This window comes from Sander lucioperca, chromosome 15 (assembly GCF_008315115.2).
Source record: "Sander lucioperca isolate FBNREF2018 chromosome 15, SLUC_FBN_1.2, whole genome shotgun sequence".
NCBI classification, from domain to species: Eukaryota; Metazoa; Chordata; class Actinopteri; order Perciformes; family Percidae; genus Sander; species Sander lucioperca.
In genome coordinates, this window is record NC_050187.1 from 28,549,203 (window position 1) to 28,569,939 (window position 20,737).

General features: G+C 39.5%; 1 long non-coding RNA gene across 2 annotated transcripts in view; it reads right to left on the reverse strand.

Moving 5' to 3' along the window:
• The window catches only part of LOC116061800, an 86,778-nt gene that overhangs the window by 61,760 nt on the left and 4,281 nt on the right, over positions 1-20,737 (reverse strand). For both annotated transcript variants that reach the window (XR_004107813.2, XR_004107814.2), the window contains one exon: positions 18,419-18,542. This is a non-coding gene — a long non-coding RNA (uncharacterized LOC116061800). The remainder of the gene's footprint in view (positions 1-18,418; positions 18,543-20,737) is intronic.

Consider the following 20,737-nt stretch of genomic DNA (forward strand, 5'->3'; position numbering starts at 1 on the left):
AATCTGTCTTCAATTCAGATCGACAAAGGTCAGTTTGAAAGATTTGTCTACTTCTACTGGATAGTCGCGTCATGTTCAACGGATTCATTTGCATAAAGATGGGCATCGGCCAGCTTTTTTGATGTGCAGCACTTTTTCGAATGCAGCACCGCCTTCCCGGGATGCTTTGCGGGCGCATTAAAGTCGCTTGACGTCACCCGTAGGAATAAAGTGGAGCGCGGCGCGACAGAAGCATCGCACAGCCAGGTGGATCTGCACTGAAAGAGTTTTTGAGAGGGCACATGAGCTCTCATGCTTGCAAAATATAGTTCTCTGTGCTCAAAACATACATTTACTTGCTCAGGAATGAGGCACATATTTAACGCCATACATTAGTGCCTTGGTGAGTCCATTGTATGTAATATAACCATGTTTTGCAATGTATATGAAATACAATTGTACTTGCAGCTTGGGTATAATTCTGTACTGAGAGGCTTTAAAGGTAAGTCACTGGGAAACCTGTAATGTTAAAGCTGCGAGCATATGCACATAATGAAATGGCAGCAGGTGATGCCAGATTCTATTGAAAAAAAATTCCACGAGAAGTCCTATTACATAATCTAAATTAACTGCACACAACAGAAATGTTAAAAAGATGCAAAGAGGAACAGGATTTAAAGCCTCTCTCCAACTCTAGTGCTTGCACGCTGATGTTTAGGTTTCCTTTTAGGTTTGTTCTTGAGTTTTGTTTCATAACTTTCAGTTAATCACAGCCACCATGTCTTTATTGTAACTGATGTCACCTTAAAATATTGCTGTATGTGTTTGGGAGTTTGGAAAGTAAAACCACAGTTGCATGTTCTCACAGTACTGGGATCGTCAGCAAGATGGAAAACAACAGTTTCCAGGTCATGAAGGAAAGGAGATAATGAGAAAATAAGAGCGTAATGGGAGCCTTCACTTTATGATTTAGCCTGATAAGACTGGCGCATCTTAACAACAATAAATTGTAACCCCAAGCTTTAATTGAACTTGGCAATTAAAGTGATTCAGATGCTGATCATTAGACCTGAGTACCAGCTTCACTGGCACATTCTCAATCATAACGGGCTTGCAGGTACAGTAACACAGCCAATAAGTACTCCCAAAACTGAAATGCTGAGCTTGATGCAAAAGACAAAACAATTAGCGTGAAAAATATGCCTGCATGCTGCATCGATGCTCTTTGATGGGTTTATTCATCAATGTTTTGACCTCCGCTGGCCTTCATTAGATAATGTTCAACATGCAATGATCAACACTTTCATCAATATAAGAATATGTGTCATTGTAATTACGTGTCAAGTAAACAAAGTACAGGGCTTAACTTTCCAAAAGAGAGACATGAGTCATGAATTAAATGTTTGGTTCGCTTTAACCTTGAGTGATTGCAGAAGACTTGTGAGTGTATCGGTCTGTATTAGTACATGCATACGTGTCCCTGTCTGTCCTACACTTTATATGGATGCAAATGAGTATCAATTTATATGGATGCATACAGATGTGTGTGTGTGTGTGTGTGTGTGTGTGTGTGTGTGTGTGTGTGTGTGTGTGTGTGTGTGTGTGTGTGTGTTATCAACGTGTGCTCTCTCTGCTCTCCATGCTGCTCTGCTCCCACAGTGCCCCTGGGACCCATATGCCTCCCTGTTATTAATTCATCAGGCTTAACCATGCAGCGCTTTATGACTCTGTTTGGACTGACGAACTATCACACACCCCTATCTATCGTTCACTCTCTCTCAGGAACATGGTATTGAAAAACAATATCTGTCACTGGATGCTGAACCTACACTTGCAGCTTGATGTGCCTATTGTATTGTCTGTTATGTCCTGCCTCGTGGTCTCCATATGCATTTCTGTTGTCTCGTCAATATAGTGTGTATAGATTGTGCTCTGTCTCTGCATCGCTGCCACCAAGAGAAATTTGTGCAACTATTGTTCTTGGTTAGTTACTTTTCCAGTTAGCAATTTTCCATCTTTGTGGCAATTTTACAGTGTCAAAACATATCTTAAAGTTCCCTGTGATTCTGCAAGTACTCTCAAAATCACTAAATCACTCAAAAATAATTAAGATGAATACAAAAAACAACACAATAGAATATCTTATTACACTTAAGAGCCCCTGAGAGGGCCAAAAATAATTTCTCAGAAGGCTACAAACCTTCTTTGGGCAGCCCTGAACTCTAAAATGAAATTCACTTTACTACAACTTTGACTGTGTAGGTAATTCCCATCACGGAAACTATTTGGGCTGAAAATACAGCCGATTGTTCATGTCCATGTTCAAAATAAACCCTTTTAAAGAAAAATCTAAACTTTCCATTGAAAAATAATCTAAGAATCAATCAATGCCCTTCACGTGAATACGTCTTGATTGCCATGTCTAAACCTATTCCCATCAAAGACAGAGAGAAGAGATCTGAGATTGCGGTACATCAAAAGAGTTTATCTAGCTAGTATTATGTGGCTGTAAATAGCTGCAGTAAAGCAACGAGACACACTCACTGAGCACTGAGAAAGTACAAGTGGGGAAGGAGGAAGTAAGCAAAGAGAAGAAAGAAAGAAGGAAAAGCATTTTACTGGCCAAATGCAAAAAAAAAAAAAAACAACTAAAGAACTACATGATTTGTACAACTAATAGTAAACATTTCTCTTTCTTTTTGTGGTACAAGACTTTTGCATCTTTGCCGCTAACCAAGTTTGATCCTCCAGTTTCTCAGAGTTAAAAGTTAATATTAGTTTTAACCATTATCACAATCAATCCCTCCACTGTTGACTATCGAATAACATCTAAGGGCCATAAAAAACATCTTCTGAAATACAAAACTGGACTTGAATTCATCTACAGTGAACAACACAGACCAAACAAGCGGTTCAATTCTGTCCATTCCACAGAACTATAATGTTTTATTTTGGAGAGTTAATGTAATTTACAGGTCTAATGCCTACTTTTTGAAAAGAATGCTTTCATTTGGAATAGGTGAGGAATCTCTATTTTTTATTAGATATAAGAAAGTTGACCTACTTGGTGTAAGTGACATTCCCCTTCACTTTGTCCCTCAGAGGGTAACACTAAACTTGAGGACATCCAGGGGGAGTTCTTGTCAGCTCACCGGTGGCTTACTACTGGGGCTATACTGCCACCCAGTGGACATGATGTGAACACAAGTCTCTGCCATAGAGTTGTCATAAAGACAATCAGCATCATTGCATCATGCATAAGTTAAGAGCGTGTTCAGTCTCATGTTACAGGTTGTGTGATCAGGAAAGAGGTTCGGCCTCTTGCTTAAGAACACTTCAGTATTGAGTAGCCGGCTAGGTGTTGCAAGTGTTCATCATGAAGTCAAAACAAAGTCCACTGAGCCTGAATTGTTGTTTTTAGCCCCAATATGTGCAACTCAGAGTTTGTCAAACACATTTTTGATTGAATGTAATGTAACTCTCAGCAATTATCAGTTCAGGTTACAGGTGAAAAATGCAGGAATTATCTGTTCCTGTTCAGTTTTGTTTGCATGTTGTTGTATACATACAAGCACAAACACTTATATACAAACACACTTTGTTGATGTCAGAAGCAACCCAGAATTGGTGACACTGGATATCCCTTATGCTTCAGAAGATATATACAAATATTTAAACGGGTAATCTGTATTTCTGCAACACACACACACACACACACACACACGATACTGCAAGTGGTTCTCTTATATGTGTGTTGACAATAGCCTTGTTTGATTCTTGGAGCTCTAACATTTCCCCCGCCTTAGAGCCTCTACAGAAAAAAAAACGACTGACAATGTTTGAAAATGGCATGACAGCGTGATTACAGATATGACAGTATGCCAGTTGTCACTTCAAGAAAAGTCTGACCAAAGAGAGAAATGGGAATGCAAGAGTGAGACTCAGTCATTGGGAGAAAAAAAAATGTTGAGAACGACACTCTCAATGGAGAAAAGGAGTGAGAATAGCTGACAAGAGATGGAAGACAGTGATATGACATGCTTTGAATGGAAGTGCAAGAGCTGGAGAGGATAAAGGATGAAACAAGAGAGAAAAGTATAATTAACTGGCTAAATTACAGGCATACAAGAAAGACAAAGAGAGACATGGGGATTTTATTTCCTCTTTGCCACAGTTGGACAACGAGATGAAGAGGCAGGAAGGAAGAAGAGGAATGAGGGTATAAGTGCAGGAGAAATCTCATTAGGAAGCACCATGACAATAAAGCACAATGCAGAGCCACTCCCTGATGGGTGAAAGTAAATCTTGATCTCTTATCGATGAGCGATACAAACTGTGTGGTAATAATTTATGTCGGGATTCAAACCTCCACTACTTCTCTTTAGAGTCCGTTTTTTTTTAATCTTTTGCCTCAGTTACCTCCATAATATGTAGCGTGATAAAGAGGAGGAAAGAAACTGAAAAAGCAGATTTTGGAACAGGCACATGTCTCCCGGTGGGAGTCGGGACAAAATGTTACGGCAACGGTTTTTGGGAATCAACCTGAGCTGTTACAGCAGAGCAAGCAAATCTGTCTCAAAATATATAGTAGACACTATACTTGTCTAGTGTGTGTGTGTGTGTGTGTGTGTGTGTATATATATATATATATATATATCTCTATCTCTCAGCTGGGTTGCACAACATTAACACCATACATTCTGTTAGGTGAATGTCCTAGAATATCCTCCACAAATAGAGAACTTTGATTGATTTAAATATTACTCAAGTGCAGTGAGATAACATGTGATGACAACTTTTCAGTAGAAAAGCAGTGCTTTTGAAGACACCATAAATAATGTAATTACACACTGTCACTGTGAGAAGGCCAACTTGATTGTAAGTTGTAAATTATAAATTCATCCCTCCTACTAATCCCTCAGTTCAGTGATGCTCTCTCTCGCTCTAAAGCAGTGGCTATGTTTGGTTTAGCTTTCTTTTAAACTTGAATTCAAAATTCTGATTAAACCTTAACCTGTTTTTTAGTGCATTAAAAATGAGCAATAGTAGAAATACAAATTTACTATTTTAATACTTGAGTTACTGTAATTAATTTCTCTCCACATAGAACTATTCAAACAAGCCTTTCAAACTGACTTAAGCAATTAAACCCTAAATACAGTGGTCTTGACCAACTGCCACTTTGCTCGTTTGAAAGCCATGATGTCTCTCTCTCATGGGTGGGCCAAATTCTCTGGGCGGGCAAAGCAGAGAAAGGGGAGGTAACCTTGCTCCTCATGACCTCATAAGGAGAAGATTCTAGATCAGCCCATCTGAGCTTTCATTTTCTCAAAGGCAGAGCAGGATACCCAGAGCTCGGTTTACACCTATCACCATTTCTAGCCACTGGGGGACCATAGGCAGGCTGGGGGAACTCATTAATGTTAAAAAACCTCATAAAGTGAAATTTTCATGCCATGGGACCTTTAAGGTAATTGTTATGCATTGCTCCCGGTTTGACCCAGGTGATCTTTGAATTGTCATGATCAGGGATAAACCCATGTAGACTGGCTTGGTTTGAATTTCCACAAGGAGGGTTGAACCCTGATCAGACAACCGTAGCCCAACCCTGGTAGGTGGTGTGAAAGAGGTATAAGTATCCAAAAATCATCCACAGTCATGGACCAGACTGACACTATTTCTGACGTAACGTCGAGGCAGATGCATAAAAGAAGTTACTGACATGGTGGTACAAAGATGGAAAAGGCACAAATGTTCAGACATTTTCTCGTTCTCCAAGGAACAAAAATCTTTTAGCTCCTCTGGTAAACTGCTGCTATCTCTCCATTTCGTGCCCCAAGCAACCTCACTTAGAGCCTTCCCCTCCAGGGAGCTTTTTCTTGGCAAACAGGGCTGTTTATTTTACTAAAACGGGCCCTCACTTCAGCTGGTTTGTCTAATTAAAATGTTGCAAAAGCGTTGAGGAGTAGGTATTTTATTTAACAGCTAATTGTGCTTACGCCAGGGACTGGGATATTTTATGCATACACTTTCCAGGATCTTGGGGGAAGAACACAATTACACACACACGCACACACACTTTCTTGCTCATTGGTGGGATGAATTTTAAACAGTCAGGAGTATCGAGTTAATCAGTGAGAATTCAGTGGGGGAATATCAGGTTGCCTTTTAACAGGGGATGATGCATGTATGATTAACGAACAGCTCCCCATTGAACTGAACAGAATAATTGTCTTGTTTACCAACAGGTGTTTTTAATCTAGACACAGGAATTAACAATCCTTGTTTGTAAGGGCGCTCAGGGGTTGTCATGTTTGAGATGTAATGACTTTGCCGTTTTTTTCCTTACGTCAACAGCTCATGTCATCCTAATTGAGTGTTTTTAAGTTAATGAATTTAGAAAGGACAAGGCGCATTCACAAAAAAAATGCTTTGTTAATGTTGTTTCTAGTGGACATTCACAAACCTAGTGTTAAAGTGCCCATATTATGAAAAAATCACTTTTTCTGGGATTTGGGGTGTTCTGTTGTGTCTCTGGTGCTTCCACACACATACAAACTTTGAAAAAAATCCATCCATGCTGTTTAGAGTGAGATACGGTTTCTGAATGTGTCCTGCCTTCAGTCTCTGGGTGAGCTGTTCAAAATCGGCACGGCTTGTGACGTCACAAGCCGAAACGAGCAGGCTAACCGCAACCATTAGCTCGTTAGCATGCTAATGCTAATGCTAACGCTAGCATGCTACCTCGTTCTCAATAGCAAAGCACTGCTACAACACACACAAGTTCACCATAATCTACAAAAGAACTACTTACATGTGCGCCCTCATTTAGAAGTCTCCCAGTTAATCCTGCCTTGTAACTGACCGAAGTTGTAGAAACAGCCTTTCTTTTACTGTCTATGGAGCTAGCTAGCTGACATGATCTACATCTGAGCTACTGCACATGTGCAGTGCAATCAAAGATAGTACAGAAGAAGAAGAAGAAAAGAGGTCTCACTCTGTAGCTAAAACAGAGACCAGCTGAAAAGAGGATCTGCAGCAGTGAGAGAGAGCACTGCAGTACAACACAAATATGGTGTTTTTTGAAAATTAAACCATGTAAACCTATTCTGGTACAACCTTAAAATACAATTATGAACCTGAAAATGAGCATAATATGGCTGCTTTAAGGATGTTCACTGTGAGTTTGTGTCAGTACTTTTTTTAATACAGCCCTTAAGTTGTTGAACTGGTCACACTTAAAAACAGTCACACCCAAACACACAGTTGCATCTGTAAGTACAACCACAGACTCATAAGGGGTTGGCGGGGATTCATACAATGCATTGGTGAGGGTGTGTTGTTTTATGGCAGACAATGAAATACGATCCAGGAAGTCCAGTTGGAGTAATAGATAAATGGGTTAAAATACTTATCAAATGCACCAAACACTGGGGTTTCTAATGCTCACAAACAGGATTTTACAATTAGAAAGTCATTGAGGCAAACAACATTTCGTCATGGTGATCCCGAAGTATAGAAATAATACATTCACATTACAAAGTAATCTACCAGGAATGAGTGCTTGCATGTATTTGACTGGCCAACGCAGTGCAGCAAAAGTTGAGCTTGGTTAAAAAGTGCCTCGAGGGCCTTGCTCAAGGACCCCTCAGTGGTGATAATGGGGAACAGACACTTCAGTTGTTTGGTGATCAAACTGGCAACATTCACAAGCCCACATGACTAAAATATTAAGGGCTGCAACTTAGAATTATTTTCATTATCGATTTATTTTCCGATTATTTTCTTAATTAATTGGTTAATCGTTTAGTCGCCTTCATAATGTCCCAGAATCCAAGATTACATCTTTAAAACGGTCCAAAACCCAAAAACATTCCAAGTACAATCATATAGACAGAGAAAAGCAGCAGATCATTACACACGATGGATGGCTTTTTGCTTGATAAATGACTTGAAAAATGACTCAATGAATCCATTATCAAAATAGTTGCTGATTAATCAATAAGTCAATTGATACATTTTTTTTTATCAAGTACTCTTTTCATTTAACATTATAAACATTTACTGTAGGGTTATTGCACTGAATGGCATTGTAAAGTGTTCACGGTCCATCCCTGTAGATTCCTTTCAGCAGACGTGATGCCAGTGGGAAATAAATGCATGACATTTAATTATTTGTACTCCCTGTTCTTTGGATATTCTGTCATTTTGGCAACACAAGGCAAATCCCCTTACTTGAGTGTTATCAATATAAACTACTATCAGGATTTCTTTTCCTCTAATGAGGTGTTAAAAACACTCGGGTTGTGGTATTCATTGGTTTAGGATGGTTTGGAGGAAAGTGTGAATTTGGTGAAGTTATTGAGGCAGTAAGGAAGAGCGGGCGTGGGGGGGGGGGGGTCCTCAGTGAGAGTAAACCGTAGCTTGTATTACCTTTTCACACGTCAGCCTGAAGCTGACAGGTTGCTAAAGCAAAGGTATTTTAACATCCAATTTCAACAGTTTTGTGGCACAATTGTGCGAAACTAGGGGTGAAAATGAAAACGGAGAGAGAGAGCGAGAGGGACCTAAACTTGGCAATGGATGGAGGTTCTCTCCCATGTCATTTATTTTATCCAGTAAAAGAACCAACTGTATATCTCCCTACGGTCATTTCTCACCTATACTGAAAAGAAAAAGTAGTGGTTTTAAAAGTGCTGGATGGAATTGGTCTAAGAGATTTGTGACAGATAATTGCAAGCCACAATACCAGAAAAACGTTTTGGAGCTGCCTTTAGCTGATGTACCACACCTGATTTAGTCTCACTTTGCTAGTCTACACAGCATTCCGGGATGGGAGAAAAAACGTATTCTGGTTTATTGGCATCTCTTTAAACCAATCACAATCGTCTTGGGCAGTGCTAAGTACTGGGAAAAGGTGCGGTGCCGCTGCAAAATAGCCTCAGGAAGGAACTTGTTTGGTGGAACAAGAGTCTGTTCAAAAGTTGTTTTAGTCGTGCAACAGAAAACTCAGATTGGACAGATAGTCTAGCTAGCTGTCTGGATTTACCCTGCAGAGATATAAGAAAAGGTTAACCATAGTCCTTATAAATCGACCGGAGTTTAAAATGCCAACACAAAGGAAGCCCAAGGCAACGGATATCCGGCCTAAATGACTGAAATCTGGCGGAATTTTCGTCGGCAATGGAGCAATCCCAAAAGTGGAACGTTGAGGATATAGACTACACCTGATGTGAAACTGCTAAGCTTGTACATAATACATCTTACAATGTAAATACAGGAGATAAACATTAGTTGTTTGTTCAATTACGTTAACATCTGCCATGTTTAGATTCAGTGCAAAAGTAGGAAAAAAAGTGTGATGATCCAGAAAAAGGGTGTGGAGGTCAGAATCGTAGATGGGTGTACAACGTGTTTGACTGCGACACAAGAGGCTGGGGGTCAACGTTCAATACTGGTTTGCTTCATACACATCACAGTCTGATCCTGATCACAATCCTTTCCTAATCTAACTAAAGTAAAGCTTCAACATTAATTCCTGACCTTGATGTTAAATGTCTGATGCTGGATGTCAAAACATTTAGCCAGAGTCTTCGTGACAAAAGGAGTCAGCAGTTATCACGGACCATTCAACAGCTTAAGATCTCTTCTGGTAAACCCTAAAGACAAAACTGGTAGGGCTGCACCCTAAAAAGTTGAATATTTTAATGATAAGTCGTGACCGCTCTGTCGACTAAGATTCTGAGAAGTCAAGCAGTCATTTCCTTTTTTTTTTTTTGTCAGTCAATGTGCAGCTACTGCTGGGGACATTTGCTAGCAAGCAAAAATGTTAGCGTAGTGTAAGCTATTTTATTGAGTTGCCTCTTAGTAAAATGCTCTGAGTGAATTTAAGTTTGCCTTTTATTGTGAAGGGTAAATACAGAAGTGAAGCTAGCATTATGTGCTGCCGTTGTCAATATGGGTGTTGATAAAAATGTGTTGGCAGTCTTTGTTCACGCTGGTTCAGACTACGGAGCCTCCTGTTTTTATTTTATCACCCTAGAGTTAAGGGAGTCACACACACACACACACACACACACACACACACACACACACACACACCTTCGCTCATTTACTTTATTAAGTGCACGTCTTTGTCGCCCTGCACGTCCCGCCAAGCTCCGTTCAAAAATCTGGAAGCTCAATAAGTTGTTGCTTGTTACTATATAAAAAAAAGTCTAAAAGAATAGTCTAATATTAGTATTGAACAGCCAAATCCGATTCGACTGACAACATTTTAAGTCCTAAGGACTGAAATATATGAGTAGAGTATATGGCTTAACTTAAATTTTTAACTTGTTTACAACTGTCTAAACTGCCAAGTGATCACCGTGCATAATCATAACAGCAATGGAAGCATGGCGTAAGGCAGAAAACTACTGGACAAAATGCTTTAAATTATTCTGTGTTTAAGTTATGAAATTAAAGTGAAAAAGACTACAAAAGCAGCAAAATGTTATACTCTGATTTTCTTTTCTTTTTCGACCAGTGCTGATCACAAAAAGTTGCTTAAACATTTAAAAGAATGATTCCACATTAGTTTTTTTGCCGAGAGTAAGCTACCACTCTCATGTCTGTACGGTAAATATGTAGCTGGAGTCAGCAACAAGTTAGCTTTTTCTTTTCATATCTAACACTCAGTCATTAATTTACATTTACACAAGTATGCAACCTCTTTTTTGCTATTTAAAATAAATCATAGTATCCACACCAGATTGAGGCTAAAATTAGAGCCATTTTTTAAAGCCCTCCTCCCCTCCAGTGAGCCTGGTACGATCCCATCCTATTTAGAAAAGGGTTAGCCAGGATTAAAGGGTGTTTTCTGTCGCTCTTATCTAGTGTTTGAGCACTTGATCACAGAGGCGTGCCCTAATCCGAACATCGATGCGGTTCCATCAACACGCTCTCCTGAAGCAACTCGCCAACAAAGGGGATGTTGGGTCTTGTTTAGATGGGGTCACACACACACACACACACACACATCCCTTTAAAAAGGAACACTGTTTCTGCTGTTGCTCGCTTTGATAGTTGATGCCAAACGTCTAATCTCATAAACTTCTGCTTGTTCTGTTGACGGACTCAAGATTTAAGATCTGTGAAGCGTGTGTGTGTGTGTGTGTGTGTGTGTGTGTGTGTGTGTGTGTGTGTGTGTGTGTGTGTGTTTGTTTGGAAATCTAAGTGGGAGATTAAGTCAGGTTGGTTGATCATCAGTGGATTTGTTTACAGCAGGCTTTAGACAGAGATGATAAGCTTTTTATGTCAGATCTGTCATGAATAATTGCAAATGTTTGGGGCTTCTGATAGCCCACATGTGACGGGGGCTTTCCATCAGTGTAGTTAAGCAATCAGCAATTGTGTCATTTTTAAAAATGACTTAATACCATTTGGGCCCTTACATTTGAGAGTACATCAACATGCATCATCAATATCATTTAAAAAACAATTAATATCAGGCTCTACACCTGGGGCCTGTACTACGAAGCAAAATCAACATGCCCTGGATTTATTTTAGTTACCCGGCTTCACCTAACCTAACAACCGCGGTCCCGCATAAGCTGTGTCACGACGGTGGTTAACAACTAGTTCAATCAACCCAGGGTTTCCCAATCCAGCGATGCACACGTTCATATAAAAGAGGCGGTGTTTGCACAGCACAACCAATCGCAAACATCTACCAGAGCCGCATATTTTACATAAGAGCAGCAAACTATAATTCTACATAAATATGAAGAACACAGACACGGTTTTACAGGAAAAACACAGGAAGGAGAGCTGGCAAAAAAAAAACACGCTGTTATGCGTAAATCACAACGCTTATCAATATCACTTCCCCATCAGTCAAGCACAAGATCTGACCATAATTACACTTTTGCTTTCCATAAACTGTCGTTGCTTTAGCCTATTATTTTATCAGTTGCAACCCTGGCAGTGGTGAGCGATCGTGAGAGAAAATAAAAAAATATAAAAACATAATTCAAACCGATGTGCGCATTGGCAACACATGGCTCAAGAAGCCGACAAATAGCCTATACGTAATTCCCTCCGCTGAAAATCTATATATCTTTCATAAAAATACCCATCAGGGAATGTTAATGGGGTTGTCGGTCTCTAAATGTTTTAACTTTTATGAACGTACCTCTCTCTCTCCGCGCACTAAGCTCCACTGGATCTTCTAAGACCGGTGACCCCGTTATCAATCGAGTGTTGATTGGTCAGTAGGCGGTGCTTTTACACCGGTTGATCTCTAATCTCCAACATAACCTGCTCCCAAACAGGTTAGGTGTTCAGCATAAGTTACCACGGCGATTTAACCCGGTAACAAGTGATCCACCGTCGTGATACAGAAAACCCTGGGTTAAAACTGAAGTTACCTCGTTAACACCAAATCTTGCTTCGTAGTACAGGCCTCTGGAGTGCTAGTTTGTTTAGTTTAATATGACTACAGACACATTTCAATCTTCCACTTCCATTTTAGCCTAATAAAAGATGTGGGAAAGAAAATTAATTAACCACAAGGTCTCAAAAAGTGCTGGACTTAGGGCAACGGTTCCAAAACAAAAGATAACAAAACATAGATTGGTTGAATTGAACACAGACCATTTAAATTAGCAATTTTATTTAGGGCAAGCAGTGAACTGGGGAAAGGCAGAAATTGAGCCAAACATGGTTAACAGCAGAAGATGAGAGTTCAACAATAAAATGCACAATAAAATAATCGTGCTCTAGATTTTCATTAACAAATTGAGTATTGGTGTATTTTTCTACCTATTTCAGAGTTTATAGGCCTATGTCTACGAACAAGGCAGATATAGACAGACTGAGTATGGTCAAATGAGAAAAAAATGCTTCCCTTGTGGGCCTGCTGGCTATTTGACAGGACTGTAGATCATACTCTTAGATGAGTTGTAATTGCAAGTGACTGTTCTGTGTTTCTCAGAAGTGGTCGTGTGCGTGTGTGTGTGCGTGTGTGTGTGTGCATGTGGTGAAGGGGGGGGGGGGGGGGGTCAGTGGTGTTTTTGTTTAAATAAAAAGAAGAAGTGTTGCATTGGCTGTGGATTCTTTAGGAAATTGCTGTCGCACACACAGGGGCTGGAGCCGGGGCCAGGCGACGGAGACAGGAGAGTCTGGCTCCCAGCACCATTACTATGCCTGCTGGAGCCACGGAGGCCAAGCTGTGTGTGAGAATGAATGTGTATTTTGATAGTACTGCAAGCTTTTGGGGGCCAAGCTGGACACGGGTTGGATATGTAACTGAGGGTGTAGGTACTTGTGATAGTATTCTATTTGGGCTTAAAAAGATGTAATGTTATTAAATCTTCCTCCTTTTCACAATGTATGCTTGCACTTTGTCGTTTAGGTTTGATCTCTATCTAAAGTATATACAAGCTCTTCTTCCATCTCTCCATCTCAGTTCTTTACAGTTAATAAAGATTAGATTAAGGAACCAAAATCAATTCTTATTGTGTGCTTGTGTCTATATTTTGATTACACAGAAAGGATTAATATTGAATGGGGGGGTGGGGTATATGTGTACTATGTAGGTGTTTTTTACACATCACCAAAGTCCTTGTTAAGAAGGTAAAGCTATAAATCTCTGCAACGCAAACGGAAAGCTGGAGTCGCCACTCTGGAGAAAAACAGACTAAACACTGATGACCCCAATGTTGACCTTACACACACACGCATGCACGCACACATGTACACGCGCATTTTCTGACCTGCTGTCCCAATGGTTAAGTTTTGGTCTAGCTGGTGAAGCAAACCAAAGTAAAAGGTCAGTATATCATAAAAAGCCGTTAGTAATTTCATTTTCAGGATATTCGGAGGTGGGCAACCAAAAAAACAGCATGTTCCTCTTAAAAACTGTGCCAGTGCATCTTTTATATTATTGGAGCAACGATTTTTTTTTTATAATTAACCAATTAATTAGCTGGGTGAAAAAAAGCACTTTCCAAAAAAGCTCCTGCACAACTATCTGACTTGCAAAAATACATTTATTATCGACCTTTTGGTACTAGACCTTCATCAGGCATTGCCTGGTCAACTTTTGACTTACTCGTCCACTCTTTTCGGCTCTTAAAAGCAAGACTAATTGGGGATTGTCCAATAATCTACTACTATTAATTGGAATTTTCCTGTATGTCATTGACGCACTATGCAGCAAGCTCTAAAAGTGATTAATTAAATGAATACGTTTTGGTTATATTATGCCAAAGGGAGCAAAGAAAATGTTTTTTTTTTTCTTCCCGAATCGACATAGTTCAAGTGAGGGAGCATAAGAGATGAAATGTTATTATGCTAAATCTGCAATTTAACGCACATTTCTTATAGAAATACAAAGAGCTCGATCAATCAAATCTGTGACAACCATTTTCATTGTTTGAGAAGGAATGAGCAGTTATGAGAGTCTCTGTCTCCCTCTGCAGGAACAGACCGGTGAAGGCAAGGCAGCAGTTTGACCAGCCTGGTAACCCAAGTCCCAGTGACTTCAATTTGCCCCCCAAACTTCTTAGATCGACCTTTGACCTGATACCACACACTGGGGCGACCTCATTTATCACCTGGATGTGGAGTGTTGTGATAGGGGGGGGGGGGAGGAAGAGGGGGTTGGAGGAGTGTATATGCCAATGTTGGTTTTTAAGGGAGTGTGTGGCTTTTGGGGATGTAAGCACTCTTGAATGGAAAGGAGGCTTTTATGTACATGTACAAAAGTTACAGACAGAGAGACGCTGTCTGGTTAGATTCTGATTGGCTGGGGAGGGGGGGGGGGGTGCAGAGAGGTCAGGGAGTCAGGCCTGATGAATGTTTTGTGATACTCAGAAGGGGTCTCCATGAGGGGGGAGCACAGTGTGGTGTGGTTTGAATTAGAGACAAATTGACCCCTTAAAAACCTTTGTACTTACTAGTGTGGCTAGGGCTACTCCTGACATAAGCAGAGAAAATGTGAAAGACATCATGCTTATAACAGAGAGGTGCACCAACAATTTCATTTCTGCTTATTTTTGCCAATTGTTCACCTTTTTTTTCCAATTTGGGATGCCCATTTCTCTATGCACAGCATCCTTGTCACTGCCAACCTTATATCACCTATGCTCTGTGTTGCCAAATATTAAGAAAGGGACACAATGAGATTTAGTTGAAAGTGCAACAGGCTTGAATGTTTCAACCAACATAAGATCGAACATGGAGTTTTTGAGAGACAAGCAAAATCTCAAGAAAACACCAACAAATTGTGTTTTAATTACTTCTGAGTGAAAAAGACTTTGTTAAACACTGAAATTCAGTCGGTGCTACAGGAATGAAATATTGCTCAGTAAGTCCTCTAAGCTACCCCTTTTCTTCCCTTTTAAAGTTTGAGTTTTAAACAACTCCAAATCAAGAGAAACACCACTCACTTTCAAATTAAATTAGTTTATAAAATGGATTGTTGTGATGCGGAACTTCGTCACACGCATGTAGCACACATATCAACATTAGCACTAGTGGTTGACGAATTTGGGTTTTTCCAATGGCCGATGCCGATATTAACAGAGCAAGGTGGCCGATGGCCGATATAACGCGAATATCATGTTGTTGTTGTTTTGGATCTAAAAAAAAAAATACAACAATTTAATAATGATAAATAAGTTCAACATTGCTGAACTTAAATTAACATTTATTTAACACTGTTGTTGTCTGCCTCGTCTCTGTTTAGTCTGTGTTGAGTTGTCGGCTGTAACCAAAGACAGTATATAAGTGGACCAACAGATCCCTTTGCTCTGGACGGAGACCAGTGAAGGATATTAGAAGCACTTTTCCGGTGAGCGCCGAGCGTTACTACGCAGCCTCCAACTGAGAGAGACGACGTAGATGTGACGTGAGCAACCTGTCTGAAAGTTGTAAGTCTTCTGGTAGCTGTGCCAAGAGAAATCTCAATCATTCCCAATCTTGCAGAGACGGAGAGCGTAGGTATATGTAAGGAGAGAACATAGGCACAGGCTAATTATTGCTAACTAAAATGCTAGTTAACATTAGTAATTAAACTTAAACAGCTAATGTAAGTCGAAACTGCCTGCGAGCTTCTCCTGTACTATACAGTAATTCCTCTACTATGCGACAGTAAGTCTCGTGGTTATGACACAATCGTTAGCCTATTTTTACAAAAACGTCTGCTACGGAGCCATAACGTGAGATACAAGGTAATGGAGCCTTTTATACATTGTCGTATTTCTTTAGAAATAAACAATGAACAGATAAAGTCTTTAAACGCTTCAGATGTAAAGTTATTCGCTGTCAAAGTGATGTCAAAATGAATGGCAGTCAATGGGATGCTAACGGGGGGTGATGGCTTGGTAGCATCAAAATGGCGCCATAGGAGGTTCGGGCTGTGAGGAGACGCTTACCCCCTTGGCTGTAACATGCAGCATAGTTTGGAAAAAACGACAAACATCCTTTTTTTTTTTTTAAACATTTTGTTGTTGTGTGGACGGCCCCTAAAAGGCTACACAGTTACATTTGCTTACTGTCCCACAACCATCCCAAATGACAAATCTGATAAATGTTTTGAGTTTTTCGAGCCCTGTAAGCTACTTTAGCTGGTTGAAGGATTGCTACCGTGACGCTAACATATGCCCGTATAATGGTGAAATTGACACAATGGGTGCAGATAATCTCAAAATGGCAATATAGGCCTGATGAATCAGTCGGCCGATCACTAATTAGTACACACACAAACATAAACACTCCCGTTAAGTGAGTGCTGAATGCTACACAAGGTTTGTCTGAAATGCTAAGATGCTGAATTGTTTCACCCACCAGGACAACAAAATGCTAACATGAATGAACACACCACATATTTCAAAGCAGCCACAGCAATTAAGCACAGCAAAAACACTACAATGAAGAGTAAAAACTGCTAGTGAGAGGGAGAAAGTAAGTATGACAAAAGTTATCCACATTCCCCAGAAGTGACAGGTAAGCGAAAACTAACAGCCCTTTTTCAACAAATTTTGACATGTCACAGTAGAAAAAAGCACAGCTGCAAATAATGAATTGAATGATGGCGGAATTCCATTGTGCATGCTTGCTCACAGTCACAGCTTACTAGGACACTGGGAATGAACATAACCATGTTTATGATATTATTAGTAACAGCTGTGCTTTTCCTACAATGACAAGTCAAAATGTCAGACAGATAAAACCCAACCAAGGTTAGTCCTCATGATATCTATATAGGCCTTTATACATAGATACATGATATTCTGCCAAACCTAAAACTTTTACAGCAACCAATTCCCTTAGCTTCCCCACTTTGGATCTATAGGCTATATTATAATGAAGACCTAGAACCAAGACATATCTTAAAGAAATCAAATGAAATGGCCTTAAAGTGCACGGCAGCAGTAATAAGAAGTTCTTATCACTCGTTTCTTATGTATACTGCAAAAGAAGCATCACCGACAGGATATAACAGTTCATTAAAAAAAAAACGTGATTGTGTTATGTGTGTGTATAGAGCTACAACGTCAACCAATCTAAAACATACTGTAACTTAGGCTATATAAAGTTGCAACTAATAATCATTTTCCCTTTTGATCCATCTGTTGATAAGTTGTCTACATTCCTGCCAATATATAATAATTCATTCCTGCTCATGCACAGACAGTTTAAACTAATAATGAAATTGGTACCACAGTCGTTAGTTATTTAAAGGTTAGGGGAATGTAAAAAATAACATTAGGGGAACGTTCCCTAAAGGTTACAACGGTAGGGGAACGTAAAGGGAACGTTCCCTAAAGGTTACAACGGTAGGGGAACGTTCTCTAAAGGTTACAACGTTAGGGGAACGTTAGGGGAACGTTCTCTAAAGGTTACAACGTTAGGGGAACGTTCTCTTAAGGTTGCAACGTTAGGAACGTTCTGCGGACGTTCTGGGAAGGGTCGATGTAACCAAAAACTAACGTTCCCTAAACGTCAGGAAAACTTTCCATGGGAACCAAAAACTAACCTTCAGGGAACGTTCCCGCAAAAAAAAAAAACGAACGTTCCCAGAACGTTCTGGGAACCAAAAATTGTTACCTGGGAGCCTACTATTCGTGGATTTAATCTTCTTGTCTGTGAAATAGTGAAAAACGCCCATCACATTTTCTCAGAGCCAAAAGTTTTGTCTTGAATCTGCTTGTTTTGTCCAAACAAATGTCCAAAACTAGCTGTTATATGATGTAACAGATGTTATATGCAGTGATTAAAACAGAAAAAAAGTAGCAAATCCTCACATTTGAAAACTGTACTCAGTTAACGTGTTGCATGTTTAGCCTTCTTGATAAGCTGAATGACTAAAATAAATCAATGTTGTTAATATGGCCTTATAATTAAACACTGCACTGTGAACCGTGACAAATTAAAGATCGAACTATCTTACCTTAAGTAGATTGTAGCACTCCCGCGTGTAGACTCCAGCTGAAGCTAGTTCAGCTCATTGGCAAGTAGGCCTAGTTAGCTTTAGCTCATTTAGCTTTCCAACAGCAAGCCAAAATCCAGTACACCTGTAAAAACGGGGAAGGGGAAAGACAATATTTAGGCCTACGTTACAGTGTGGCATATATTATATGCCTGATATCTAGAGCAATTTTATTATAAATGGCGAATTTTTATAATACTTGTTGATACCATATGTATATGTATGTAGGCTAAAATACTCCGTCAACCCCAGCTGCCACGCTTTCCGATTGATGTTGACGAAACCATGATGCAACATTTCTACCGATTAAACGCATAAGTATAGGCGCCCATGCACACAATATGGGACTGTCCCAATACCAACACCTGCGATCTTGAACATCTCAAGTAGCCTAGTCGTTCACGCGCCGCCAGGTGGTAGACAAGTGTCCCAGGTATGAAGTATGCAAACAGCCTTGTACCTTTCTTAAAAGGTACAATGTAACCTTTCTGCATTAAAATGTCTAACAACGACTATACCTATGTTATATATTTTGTTGAGTTGTGTACTTACACTATGCTAATGTGTCCAACAACGTTCAAATCCAGATAAATCTGTTATTTTATTTTAATGACACATAAAACCTTTGACCCCTCTGGTTCCTCTAACTTCCGTCAAAACACGGGAACCCAGATGATACGTTCGAGAGTAATTGTAAATTATACAATGTCCCAGAAAGAATAATAATACAGCTTGCGGCAGAAAAAGAAGCATCTAAACACCGCAAAGTAATAGCAGAACCTCTACAGGTGGTTATCACGTATTAACACTATGTTGATGATGCTAATAATATGGCATATCTGACACTGTCAAGATAAATATTAAATATATACTTGTATCAAAGATTTTGAGAAATATGTTCTAAAAAATGTTTTCGACAGAAGACATTTCAAATAATAATTCATGTTATGTCTCTATTATGTATATTGGATCCACATGCTTTTAGAAAATTTGATTTAATGTCTTTATGAATGGTATTACTCCTCTCAGCTGTCAGCTGGAGAGGTGCCAGTATACCTGCAGGGCCCTTGAGCAAGGCACCGGACCACTGCTCGAGGTTCATTGGCAGACCCCTCGCTCTGCCATCTCTCCATTAATGCATGTATAGGTCCTGTTTGTGCATGTGTGTGTGTGTGTGTGTGTGTGTGTGTGTGTGTGTGCGCGTGTGCGTGTGCGTGCGTGTGTGTGTGTGTGTGTGTGTGTGTGTGTGTGTGTATATTCTGGGCCTGTCTGTAATATGTAATACCAACAGAGTGAAAAAATTGAATTCCCCCCTTGGGGATCAATAAAGTATGTCTTCTACTTCTGATTGTAACCGTAATACTGTATGCTTGATCCTACTTATTTGTGACTTACTTTGTCTTATTCTTTACCCTATGGGAGGGACTTGTGGGTTTAAAAGGCCACCTCAAATGAAGAAGTCTGTTCTGTCTCGAGTTACACTTCAGCTGTTATCTATTTTCCACACCTTCAAGATCCCCTCCAGACAAGCATAAAAAAATAATTTGTTTCTGATATGTTTTTCCACAATAAAAATCAAATGTTAAAAACGTCAAAGCACACCCACTTCCCTTCTCCTTCATTAAAATCAATCAATGAAGAAGAACTCTGTTTTTTAAAGGCCGTTTTTTTTTTGTTATTGGGATTTTGTTTGGTCACACAGTATATGATATTAGTGTTCATGATATAATTATTTTGATTTCTTTGACTAGGGACCCATTATTTAAGATGCTGCAGCAATTATGTTATGTGATATTACTGTAAAATTTGGATATTATGAATAGCTGTCTCCCAGATCTGGGAAACAGAAAAATGAGACTGAAGTTGTAGTGTTTACTCCAGTGATGATGAATGGGAGGCTGACTTTGTGTGTGTGGACTTATTAACTGTTCATATACACAAGGGAGCTTTGAATGAATGGCCCTTCAATACCCTGAGGGGAAATATCTTCTGCATGAAGTACATACAGAATATAAAGCAAATATTAGGACAGCATAAGGATACAAAAACAACACACATACTGACAGAAACCAGACATAGTTTAAAAAAAAAAAAAAAAAGGTAGTACTTATTAGTACTTTTTATGGTAACAAAGACCGTTCTCAAAACAGAAAATGATTCTTATGGACATGCTCTTTGATAATTAAATAGCATTTACCATGTTTTTTAGTTCAAATACTAAATGCCTAAATCAATTTCTAGTCAAAAACAGGTTTAGCTATCCAACAAAGAACAGCTGGA